The sequence below is a fragment of the Lactuca virosa genome, chromosome 4 (genome assembly GCF_052849685.1).
Source record: "Lactuca virosa cultivar CGN04683 chromosome 4, Lactuca_virosa_CGN04683_v6, whole genome shotgun sequence".
Classification (NCBI taxonomy): Eukaryota; Viridiplantae; Streptophyta; class Magnoliopsida; order Asterales; family Asteraceae; genus Lactuca; species Lactuca virosa.
The window spans coordinates 442985674-442998028 of record NC_136429.1 but is presented as its reverse complement, the minus strand read 5'-3'; the positions used below and the strand labels follow the sequence as shown (position 1 = coordinate 442998028).

The window sequence follows — 12355 nt, the reverse complement described above, 5'->3', positions numbered from 1 at the left end:
TATAGTTAAATGTAACTATTTAAGATTTTATTTAATTGTTGGTTAAAATTTAATAGAACAATACGTCAATATAACTTTTAAGAATTAGTAGATGTTTTTAGTGCAATATTAAATAAAGTAATTTTAGTTTTAATGTAAAGATAAACACTATTGACATGGATTTGACTTGGCTGCTGCTCATATCTTTTGGTAAGGAGTATGATTTTAAACTTCTTCATGTTTTGTATGTTACCAAAGATATCTAATCATTACTTTTTCGAATAAAGAAAAATAACCAACAAAAAATTTAAAAGTAGGCATTGAAATTATCTCAAACCTAGAACACAATGCAACTCATCATTATTAAGTTGTCTTAAAATCAAATCCAACTTAACTAATATGATATGTGTCAAGCAAATTGATTAGTCTACCCAAGTTCGTAAATAAATTGGTCATTAAAAATTGTAATAAATGATAAATACAATTTGAACTGTTCATTTCCATCTTAGCGCTGTTGCTTTCAAGCATAGAGCTCCTTGATCATCCAATATTTGCAAATTCACCATAAATTCCTGTGAATTTAAAAAAAAAATAACATCAAAATTAAATATTAGAATAAGAATTTCAAACAAATCTGCAAATGAATACATCGTACAACCACTCCACAAAATCAAACATGTTTAAAGCATTATTAACCATGAAATCATAGAACATGTCATAATAAATCGAACCCAATACACACAAAGATAAAGATATGAAATTCTTAGAAAAAAGGAAAGGAAAAAATGGGTGATAACCTGCATTTTTTGAAGCCAAAAAGGATTTATGACAATCCCATTAGTACTTTTCTAATCCTTAATTAAGTACCAAAGAATATTAAGGGGACCATGATACCCTTTCATTTTATTCTTTTGCAGTCTCTTAAAGTTGCTGAAACTTGATAGTATCAGACATAAAACAAAATCTAAAGAATTGCAATTTTTGTTTTTTCCCAATTAATGAAAATACCCTTGACCATTTATGATACCATCCGTGGTATCCAGCTGTGATAAGTGGTATCTAGTTGTGATAAGACATGTAACAGATCCCATTAGAAGTCAATATAGACAAAAAAACAATTTTCACAAAAAAATCCATTCAAATAACAAAAAAACAAAAAACATACAATTTTTAACAAAAAATACTATAAACAGTGCTTGAGGAACCTACAGAGCATAATATGCACTTTTGGTTAGAAAATAGTGTCAAAATTGGTTACATGATGACAAGAATCTGTTATGTACCTCTAGTGGAAATCTGTTATGTACCTCTAGTGGATGAGATCTGCAAAATCTGGAATCATACAAAGCTAATGAGATAGTAGGTTGTGGATTACAATCTTCCCTGAAATTATAAGAAACAAAAACACGTATTTTAAGTTTGGAAATAAGAGTAGCACAGAAGATACACACGCATAGATACACTAAAATACACACAAACACACAAAAATATATACAACTACACACAATTTAAAGGCTATTTTTACCTTAAATGACATATTTATTCAAAAGAGTATCAAACTACTGCAAATTCAACAATCCCCTTCCAAATAGTGTTTCTTTCCAGCTCTAGTGAGATTTAGAGAGGAAAAGAAAAGGAAAAAAAGCAACGTGAGGTGTATGTGTGTGTTCTATTACAAAATAGTAATAGAGATACCTTAGCCATGGATACTTGAATACATCTGCCCCTGATATCAGACACAGCAACCTGAAACTCAAACAGAACATAAAGATTCATCAAGCAAGAACACAAAAATAATATAGAAATAATTCGGGAAAATGAGAAAAACATAAGAAAAATGAACTGGATCTGCCTTCATCAAGGAAAAAAACAAATGATTCTCACTTGCTTTTGTAGATCAAGATATAAAGAGAGATGAGGGTGATATAGTAATCCCTAAAAATCGGACCCCAAAATCTCCATATCGAGTTTACAAATTCACAAACCTCGCTTTTTTTTTTCTTTTCATTGGAACCAAGTGAAGGTCAGGTGACGGCGGCGATAGTGGTAACTAATACACAAGGAAAACCTTGTCAACCACCATGAAACAATTAAGGGAAAGTTACTGGGTTTTCGGTGCTTCAGCCTTCATTGTTCACAAGCATGGAATGAGAATATAGGAAGGGGCTTGTTTGGCTAGGGTGTTTTGAAACGATTGTTCGTTGTGGTGGTATATGTATGTAGACAGATCGACATGTGAGTAGTGGTGGCCATCCTCTCCATTGTCGATTGCAGAGACATTAAGGGAGGGGATAACGAACCCTAGAAGGCCATTACATTGAAAAAAAATAGATTACCAGTTATATCCTTGGATGTCTTGTAGACCAGATGCACCTTCCATAAACCACAACCAACACAATCGTTACTTCCTCTGTGAAAAAGAAACACAATCGTAAAAAAAAACACACGCATAGAGAGATAGGGATAAAATGAGGTCTTGTAACTAAAATAAAGATGATAAAGAAGAGGCGATGGATGAAGGTGAAGAGAGATACCTCGGTGGTGGCTGTTCAGATTTGGTAAAGTGGCATTGAATGGTGTAGTGTCATGGTCAAGTTGTACGCTTGTGGTAATTTACGGATCCGTGCATATATAGATAGAAAACAGTGGTGGATGTTCAGATATGTTGAAGGTAGTATTGAGTGGTGAAGGCGGCATCAAGTGGTGAACATGGAATTTAAAGGTAAGAAAGCAGGTTACTGGAGAGTGCATAGGTCGGAGAGGTTTCAAGGTGTGTGTGTGTCTGTGTAGACCGGAGGGACGCAGCAGCGGCTGTTAGGGAGGGCGAGGTAAGTAGTGGTTGTGGTAAAGAACTGTCTTGGTGGTGACGGTAGGTTTTTGAGAAAATGATGGGAGTGAAAACAATTTTGGGAAAATTAGGGTTAGGGAAAAATAGAGGAAATGTTGGTATACGAATGACGGACTCTACAATCCGAGTGAAAAGGATGATTCATCGATCCGTGTAAGTGGGAGTGAGTTAAAAGAAGCTTTAAGGCTTGTACATGATGTCTAGATAATTGTAAGTGTTGTGTGATTGGTTTAAAAGACTTCACATGGATTGCAATTAATATAATCCGCACAATTCAATTAAAATCTAATAGCTGAAAATCCATTTCCTTGTTTTTTAAGACAATGTCTTAATTTTTTGGGCCTACAAGTATCTATGGTTTATATATATATATATATATATATATATATATATATATATATATATATATATTCTTATTGTAATAGATTTCTAATTGGTATTAATGATTTTAGACCGTTTTACCCCTCCTCCCCCATTACTATTGAAATGCTTATCTGTTGCCAAATAAAATATGAATAAGAAAAAAACATACTTTTTTTAAAAAAAAAATGATGCTATATTCGAAAGTACAATGCTTAAATAGTTAAATTTTTTACATTTATTTACAATACATATGTGGTATAACAATGATTGATCATTTGTTGGAGATGTACAGTCGTTTTATATATCTATTATTCTATATTTCATCATGACTCGAAACCAGTTACAATCCGTAAAATGAAAATACATGTAATCTTTTTGTACGATTATAAAGGATTTCTAATTCGTTTTAATGATTTTGGACCGTTTTACCCCTCCTCCCCCCATTTGTATTGAAATGCTTATTTGTTTCCAAATAAAATATGAATAAAAAAACATACTTTTTTTTGAAATGATGATGATATATTTGAAAGTACAATGCTTAAATAGTTAAATCTTTTACCTTTATTTACAATACAATTGTGGTATAACAATGATTGATCATTTGTTGGAGATGTACAGTCGTTTTATATATCTATTATTCTATATTTCATCATGAATCGAAACCAGTTACAATATGTAAAATCAAAATACATGTAATATTTTTGTACGATTATAACGAATTCCTAATTCGTTTTAATGATTTTGGACCGTTACACCCCTCCTCCATCATTTTTGATTTTGGACCGTTTTACCCCTACTTACATTTTCAGTGTTTTAGTTTACAGGTCGTTTTGACTTTTTGTTGTAAAAAAGACAAATAATAAAAAGAGTAATTATGTTATTTTTCTTATTTAAGCAGTATACTTTCAAATGTAGCATCATACTTTAAATTTTAATTCTTATTTACAATAAAATATATATGTTTTTTTCTTATTGTAACATATTCCTAATTCGTTTTAATGATTTTGGACCATTTTACCCCTCCTGCATCTTTTATGATTTTGGACCATTTTACCCCTCCTCCCCCATTTGTATAGAAATGCTTATGTGTTGCCAAATAAAAACCGAATAAGAAAAATAGCATTTTTTTTTTAAAAATATGATGCTATATTTGAAAGTACTATGCTTAAATAGTTAAATCTTTTAACTTTATTTACAATACAGATGTGGTGTAACTATTAATGAACATTTGTTGGAGATGTACAATCGTTTTATATATCTATTATTCAATATTTCATCGTGACGTGAATCCAGTTAGAATCTGTAAAATCAAAATACATGTAATATTTTTGTACGATTATAACAGATTCCTATTTCGTTTTAATGATTTTGTACCATTTTACCCATCCTGCATCATTTTTGATTTTAGACCGTTTTACCCCTAATTGCATTTTTAGTGTTTTAGCTTATAGGTCATTTTGATTTTTTGTTGAAAAAACAGATAATAAAAAAATCATTTAACCTAATTTTTACTTACTAATTCAATTAAGCAGTTACAATGGCTTAAAATATAAGAGATTTTATGAGTAAAGTCCAATGATAGGTGTTGCTTTTTTGTTTTGCTGTTTTTATCTATTATTTGTTCAATTAAAGGTTAGTTATATCAATAAAATAAAATAAAAATGGTTGAGGGAACTAATGGAATTGGCACTGTTAACGTTATTGGAGTTTAGGAACCATGTGATTAAAGTTGACGGGTATTGGGTATAACCGTTTGTTATATAACCCATTACACCAGATTTCCTTTCCTTTGTACATTCATTCCTACTATTTAAATGAATCAAATGAACTATGTCCATTTTATAACATCGAAACATTCTCTGTTTCCATACGTTTCTTCATTCTGCTTCAATTAGTCGAGTTTTCTAAAATTGGAACACATAAAAGGGTGATACAAGGTTTCAACTTCATATTAACTATTACTTTCTCTTTTTTTTAATGTTTGTTTATATGTCGGTAAGTGTTATATGCCACAAAAAGTATATGATTTTTGTGAAATTGGATAATTTGGATCGTTTAACCATTGAAATATTGTATTGCGTTTTCAACTTTATTTAGTATGTTTGTTGATTTTGCTGGTTTCTTGGTAAATAAAACGTGTTACAGAAAACAAAATCGAATTATTTTGCCACATTTTGTTTGTTCTTGAGTAAAATTGTAGATGAATTTGTGTTTTAATTTATTTTGATGTAAGATGTTTTGCTATACATGTTATTGTTTGCTTTCTGATATCTGTCAACACAAACAAATTCTCTTTCGGTATGTAATTCTCTGAAATGATAGATCATCTTAACTTTTGTTTCTTTTTCAATTGTATTAACATGTTTAATAGATTATATGGTTTAGTTTTTTTTTAAAATTTAGTATTATACTAATATGAAATTTAACAAGTATTTCATTGGGGTTTACCAAATTAATAAGAAAGCTGTTAATCATATGATCTAATAGATTTTGAACCTAATAAAGCAAATCTAAATTGGTTATTAAATGATTTATACAATTGTAATTATAAATGTATACATAAATAACATCTTATTATGTAATAGCATCATATTATTATATTTGTCATATTAGATTATCGTTTCATAAGCTTTATTTAATTTAACTTACCAATGTTTATAGAGGATGGATGGGTATGTCAATGTTGAAGTTTTTCAATCTCTTTGATTCCAATATACTGGAGTTTCGTATAAGATAGCATTTGTTCGAGTTCATTTTGTCTGGCACGACGTTGAGAGAAAAAGAAAACCGGTTATATTCATTGATAAAAATGTCAGTATATATCTTTCTTATTGATATTATATTTTTCATCAAGTTTTACTAAAGTTATATTTTTAGAGAGAAGAAATGATAGGTTTTGTGCCACAAGAATTATTTCATTTATATGATGATCATTTGATGGGATGTCTTTTTTCGTTATCGTCTTTTCAAGTAGAAAATTTTCACTTCCATGAATACCCGAAATATGAAAAGTATTGTTTCATTTATGGTGATTTAAATATTATTATCAATGAAAAGACACAACTCACTCCGGTAGATGTGGATTTTCACAATGGATTTCCTTTATATCCATTAGTGTTTCTTATTAAAAAGTTGTGCATGATAGTGCTTTTCGAAAACTTATAATCGGTACATATAAAACCATACTTATTTTGTGATCATATTAACAATTACATATATTAAATATATTTAAATATATTATTAGGTTATGTTTTCATTTTTTTGTAGATTTTGTTGGAAAAATTGTCTCAGGCAAACAGATTAAATTCAAAGATGAGTTCATAATACTTTTGGAAGATGAATTGTAAGGAAATATTTTCATTAAATTTTTCCATAAGTATTTTGTATGTAAAATAATAGAAAAATCAAATGTTTTAATAAAAACTATAAATTATTTGTTGGGGACATAGAATACAAATGAAGCTATATGACACAAGTGTTTCGCTTATTGTTCCAACGTATCGTGCAATATCAAGGAAATATATCATTTTTGCATCTCGGGTCAAGTTGGTTCGCTTACCGTCAAGTATGTTATAAATTATATTATCCTTATTATTATACAATATTTTGTCTTTCAAATTATTAAATAACATTGCTTTCGCTGTAATATATATTAAATTTCTTTGCAGTGTGTCTTTTGGTATCAACAAAATTTACACAACTTGAATTTAAACCAGATATGTCTGAAGCACAAAAGATTTAGATTTAGTAGAATAATAAAGTTGAATTTTGCTTTGATTAGCTATTAGTTTATTTTTATTTTATTTTTTTTTAACCTTTATATGTCTATAGTACTGTTTTATTTTCAAATTTCTTTAACGTATGTTGTTCTTATAATGATATAGTGAAACCAAAAAAAGTGATATTTGGTTCAATTTAAAATAGTTACTAATTTGTAAACATAACAATCAAATTTCATATGTATGTTATAACATAAAAAAGGATCATAAAAACAATAAAGAAAGTCAATTATGCAAATAATAAATTTTAATTGCTAATAGAGTTTAGGTTAAACCTTAACAATATGTTCTTTCTCTTTTAACTAGTGTATGAAATGCTTTATTTGTGGATCTAATGATGTATCATATGTTATCAAAACAGATATATTATAATGGATAGTCTTGGTAATACATCTCTTCATTCAAGTGACTTTGATTTACCCTCAACAACCGATGTTTCTACTGCTTTACCTTCTGATACTATTGAAGCGGAACAAGTCACGAGACGACGTCGTGGAGGTCGTCCTAGGGTAAGAGGACGACCTCCACCTTGTAGCATTGACAATATTACTTCCCCAAGGTGTCGTCGTAGGAGACCGTCTTTTGTTGTGTCTCCTTACTTTGTTGGTGACAATGTTCATCGGTATTCACAACATGGAAGTATACATGTCAATGACAATATTATTAATTCAAATTCGGTACCTACCATGACATTCTCATCAGGTTTGTATACTTATGTTTGTAACTCACTTAATTACATCGAGCAACCATATGTATCATTTACATTATATAATTTATATTAGCCTCTACTGTCAACATCGAGGTGACGCGTGCTTCCAATCGCCCATCACCTCATCTGATAATTTCTTCAAGTACAACTATTGGTATTGACGGGAATCCATTACATTCGACTATAATGAGTAACTTGAATGCTCCAGTTACAACTAATAACTCAGTTGTACATTTGGTGATACGAACTTATAGTATAGATAATGGTAGAAGTTCTACTGCTTTACCTTTTAATACTTTTGAAGCCCCACCAGTCTCGAGACCAATTCGGGGAGGTCGTCCTCGGTTAAGAGGATGACCTTCAACTTTTAGCATTGGCAATATTAGTTCCACAAGTCATCATCGTGGCAGACCTTCTTCTGGTGTGTCTCCTTTCTTCATTGTTGTGTCTCTTACTTACATCGATCAAGCATATGTATCATTTATATTATATATATTTTTATTAGCCTCTCCTCTGAACAACGAAGTGACGTACACTTTCGATCAGCCATCACCTCATATGATAATTTCTTCACGTACAACCGTTGATATTGGTGGGAATTCATTACATTCGACTATACCTAGTAACTCGAATGATCCGATTACAACAAATAACTCAGTTGTACATTCGGCCATACCAACTGTGGATAACGCAAGAAGTTCGTCTTCTGATGCATCACAAATTATACATTCTCAACATAATCCTTGAATAGTTATGAATCTATTATCCAACTCCGTAATAGTATGTAATTTCCTAATATTAATTCCTTTAAATTCATGTTCTTTAGGTTGTATGTTGTCGTATTGGGATTGTGGTGATGCAACTCGCACATGTATATACTGTCAAGCTATATTATGGTATGAGGAGCGGACCATTAAACGTATTCGCCATCCATTCCAAAATTCTCCATATGCTGTAGTGAAGGGAAGATCAAATTGCCTTTACTTATGCAATCTCCTTAATTGTTGTAAGTCCCAAATCCGGAACCAACCAGTGATCAAACAATGAATCAAGCTTAGATCAATCAATTAAGAACAAGAATGGAGTAGAAGAAGAAAGTAATCAAGCACTGCACACGTTTATATAACCGTAAATGTCGAGTACACCTTGAATAACACACACATACGTATCTCTGAATCTGACAAGACAAACCCTATTTATATGAACACGGCCAACCGCACACAGGTTCAAGGTCGTGAACATGTTTACGGCCGTGAACACCTTACAACCGTGAACTAACTGACCGCAAACACCAAACTCGACCAAAACCCTACCATGACCTATACATATAGTTGCCTAGCCCAAACCACATAATTATGACCTAACAATCTCCCCCTTGGTTTGGGACTAGCATGTACTCAGGCCTTCTTGATCAGCATCATATCCGATTTTCCCATACCCCCAACCATAACCTCTTTTCAATGATTCTCGCAACCATACTTGTGAATTCTTTGGTAACCGGCTCCAGAAGCTCCGATTTGCAGTATATTTGATGACTAGCCAAGGTGTGTATATCTCGCTCCCTGAACCGCAGAAGATCTTTCGCATCAACCAGACGAAGAACGCTATCTGGAAATTTGATCACTGATGTGGATGTGGCCTCATCGAAAGCCCAAAATTCCATAGAGTCTAGATATCCTTCATGAAATTGTTGGGGAATAGGAATTTCTTTCAACTATTTAGTGGGAGGACACATCACAATCTTCATTGGTTCGTTAGTTTGGGGATCGAGCACATCCTTGTCTTTTCTAATAAGTGATTCTGCAGTTTTCATTCCAACAAACTTTTCCTTGACCTTCCTCTCCAGAAACCGTTTGAAACCAAAGGCCTTAGGGTCGTGAGAAGGATTATGGAACGGAGCTTCGGAGAGTTCCGTGAGATCGACTTTCGTCCATGAACAAAAATCATGAGTATCCTTGTAATATTCCGGGTTGCCAATCTTCCTTTTCACCACCCACAGATTTAATTCATCGTGAAATCCCCGCATTTTGATTCCTGATCGATTGCCAAATTTATCACGGAACCTCCGTTTCTCAATATCAGTTACTGTAAGTTGGGGCTGGTCTCCATGACGGTTCTCATCGGAATTCTTCATGAAGAGCCACCCCTCTTTCTTCTGAGGTGTAAGCTTCCTTTTAGCTTGCCTGATGGTGATTCGTGGATTTGCTTGGGCAGGTTCCTTTTCAAATCGATCGACAATCCTTGTGGTTATGACGGGTGGTGAATCCACAATGTTAGGCTGGACATGGGCGCTGGGAGAATCTTCAGTGGCGTTAGGCTCTTCAACTGTGGACTTGAACTTATCACCGAATTCTGCAATAAGCTTGTTTTTTAAGTCAAAGTAGCCTGCTAATAGGGCACCAAGATTAAGCTGGAGGTCAGAGATCTGTTTAGCCTTCTGAGAGTTTTCTAGCTGGAGGTCGAAGATCTAATCAGACTTCTAAGAGTTTTCTGCTTTGAGCTTGGAAACTCGAATATCGAGATTCCCAATCTGAAGGTCTTTTTCAATGATATTTTGTATAAGGATAGTGATCTCCTCCCTTAGATATGGAGTCGATGGGTCCGCTCCCCCTGAGTTGCCTTCCCCAAAAGATATACCTTTTCCACGAGCAGGAAGGTCTGAGTCTTGTTCTGCCAAGAACCTGGCGAGCCTATGAAAGGAAACATCATGTGCAGGCCTTGCAGGGGAGGAACCCCCAGGAGCTGAAGAGCTCCCAGCTTCAAATGAAGATCGAACATCACTTGGTCCTTCTTGGGTTGGCATTGAAGGTATAGCGGCTGTTGTTGCAGGCTGTGTTGGCGGGGCTGGATCTCTAATAAGCACTCCCAGCCTTGGGCCAGCTCGCCTTCTTTTCAGCGGAGGCTGGGAGGCAGGGGTGATCATAGGATCACGCTCTGACGACATAGGCATTATGGTTGCGTCTGTATCAACTGTAGCACCAGCCATCTGAACTGAAGTAGGAGGCGTCACCTTTTGAACGTCATCAACACCTCCTGTCTCTATTGCCGGTTGTGCAACTTCATTGACATTATCAAAGAAAGAGTTGAGATCCTCAACTCTTGGGCAATAGTCGTCATGCTCAAAATCAAACGAAATGTCGACACCATCAAAACCGCATAGATTACCCCCAAAATCCATATTATAATCATCTTCTTCATTATCTTCTTCAACGACATTATCCATCAGTCCTATTTCAAAATCACTCTCTTCATCATCATCACCATCATTTTCATCTTCACTTGCTTCTTCATTTGATACTTGTACATGCTCTTCGGTGACTATTGCAACCAGATGAATGGGCTCTTCTTCCTTTTCAGAAGCAGTGATCACATCATCTTCAAGTTCTTCATGAGCTGATGAACTTTCAGTCACGGATGAATCACTGACTTCTGCGAATTTTCCGAATTTCACTAATGGATACTTGCCCTGAAACATGAACTTTACGTTTCTGTTCTGCTTCAGAAGCCCGAACGTACTAGAACCAAGGGATTTCAAGTCGATAGTGTCTCCTCTTTTCTCAAGTTCCGGGTATTTGCTATTGAAGATCATCTGAAGGAACCTCGGAAACATGAGAAATTTGTCTCTCTTCTTCCCTTCCACATTACCAACCTCTTTTCACAAGCTCTTGGTAGTTGATAGGACTGGCTGTGAGAGCCTACGCCAAGCAGCATTTCTTTAGTCCATGGATCATGGACTTGAAATCGCTGTGAGTAGCTGGTGGATCCATCAGAAAAGCAGCAACATTGTGGTTGTAAGAGATCTTCAAAGCTGCCATTCTGCACCAACCAAGCCAAGTGAGAAAACAATTGATTTAAACAATCAAGCTTAGGTTTTACTCATTAAACAATTTAATTTATGCTTTATATTGAATTAAACAATTGGAAAAATTGAGTTCAAGTCCAAAATTGTGGTTCACGGTCAAAATGGGTGTTCACTGTCGAAGAAGGTTCACGGCCATGAACGCTTCAAGGGCCGTGAACAGTTCATCGGCCGTGAACGATTCAACGGAGCCTTGAACGCCGAAAAACTCAATTTCCTTCAGTAAACCCATTAAACATGGTCGTTTTTTAGTGTTTTTAGCATGGTAGTGATCGCCTTGAGCATACCTACGAGAAGCAACAAGTGATTTAATGAAAAACACAAGGAATAAATTGAATCGAGAATTTCTTAAAGAGAACACGCTGGGAGGGTTCACGACCGTATACTTCAAATGAGTGTAAAAAGTGAAAACGGCCATAAACCCTTGCTTTTATATCTGGACCATTCACGGTCCATTATCCATGGGCTGCAAACCCTAAATGCCTTAAATCCAAGCCCAATACTCCAATTAATTAAAAATAATACATTTTGAAGACTTAAAAATTAAAATGAAATAAAATAAAATCTAAAAATTTAAAATAAAATTTTTGTTTGCGTTTTAAACTTTTAGAAAATAAAATAAAATGAAAATGAAAATAAAAATAACACTAATAAATTTTCACCATTACTAATAATATTTTTGTGATATTGGGATCAAAATTTTTAGATAGCCTCAATCCGTTTTTCGGTACCTCCTCCTTCATGAATAGATCTGGTCAATCGTCGGTATTGTGGTCCACTTAAGCACGAAAGACTATGACAGATTTAGGACATACTAC

The 12355-nt window shown here is 33.7% G+C and overlaps 1 long non-coding RNA gene across 18 annotated transcripts; it reads right to left on the bottom strand.

Moving 5' to 3' along the window:
• Window positions 1-347: 347 nt before the first annotated feature.
• On the bottom strand, window positions 348-2998 carry LOC145109082 (uncharacterized). Of its 18 annotated transcripts, none has more exons than XR_013708760.1 (6): window positions 2514-2993; window positions 1965-2389; window positions 1675-1725; window positions 1505-1586; window positions 1263-1362; window positions 348-551 (listed from the first exon to the last, which is right to left on the bottom strand). It is a non-coding gene; the product is annotated as an uncharacterized LOC145109082 (long non-coding RNA). The 18 variants fall into 18 exon arrangements; XR_013708761.1 differs by having other exon boundaries at window positions 2316-2389; window positions 2514-2990; XR_013708758.1 differs by having other exon boundaries at window positions 1675-2389; window positions 2514-2995.
• Window positions 2999-12355: the final 9357 nt, after the last annotated feature.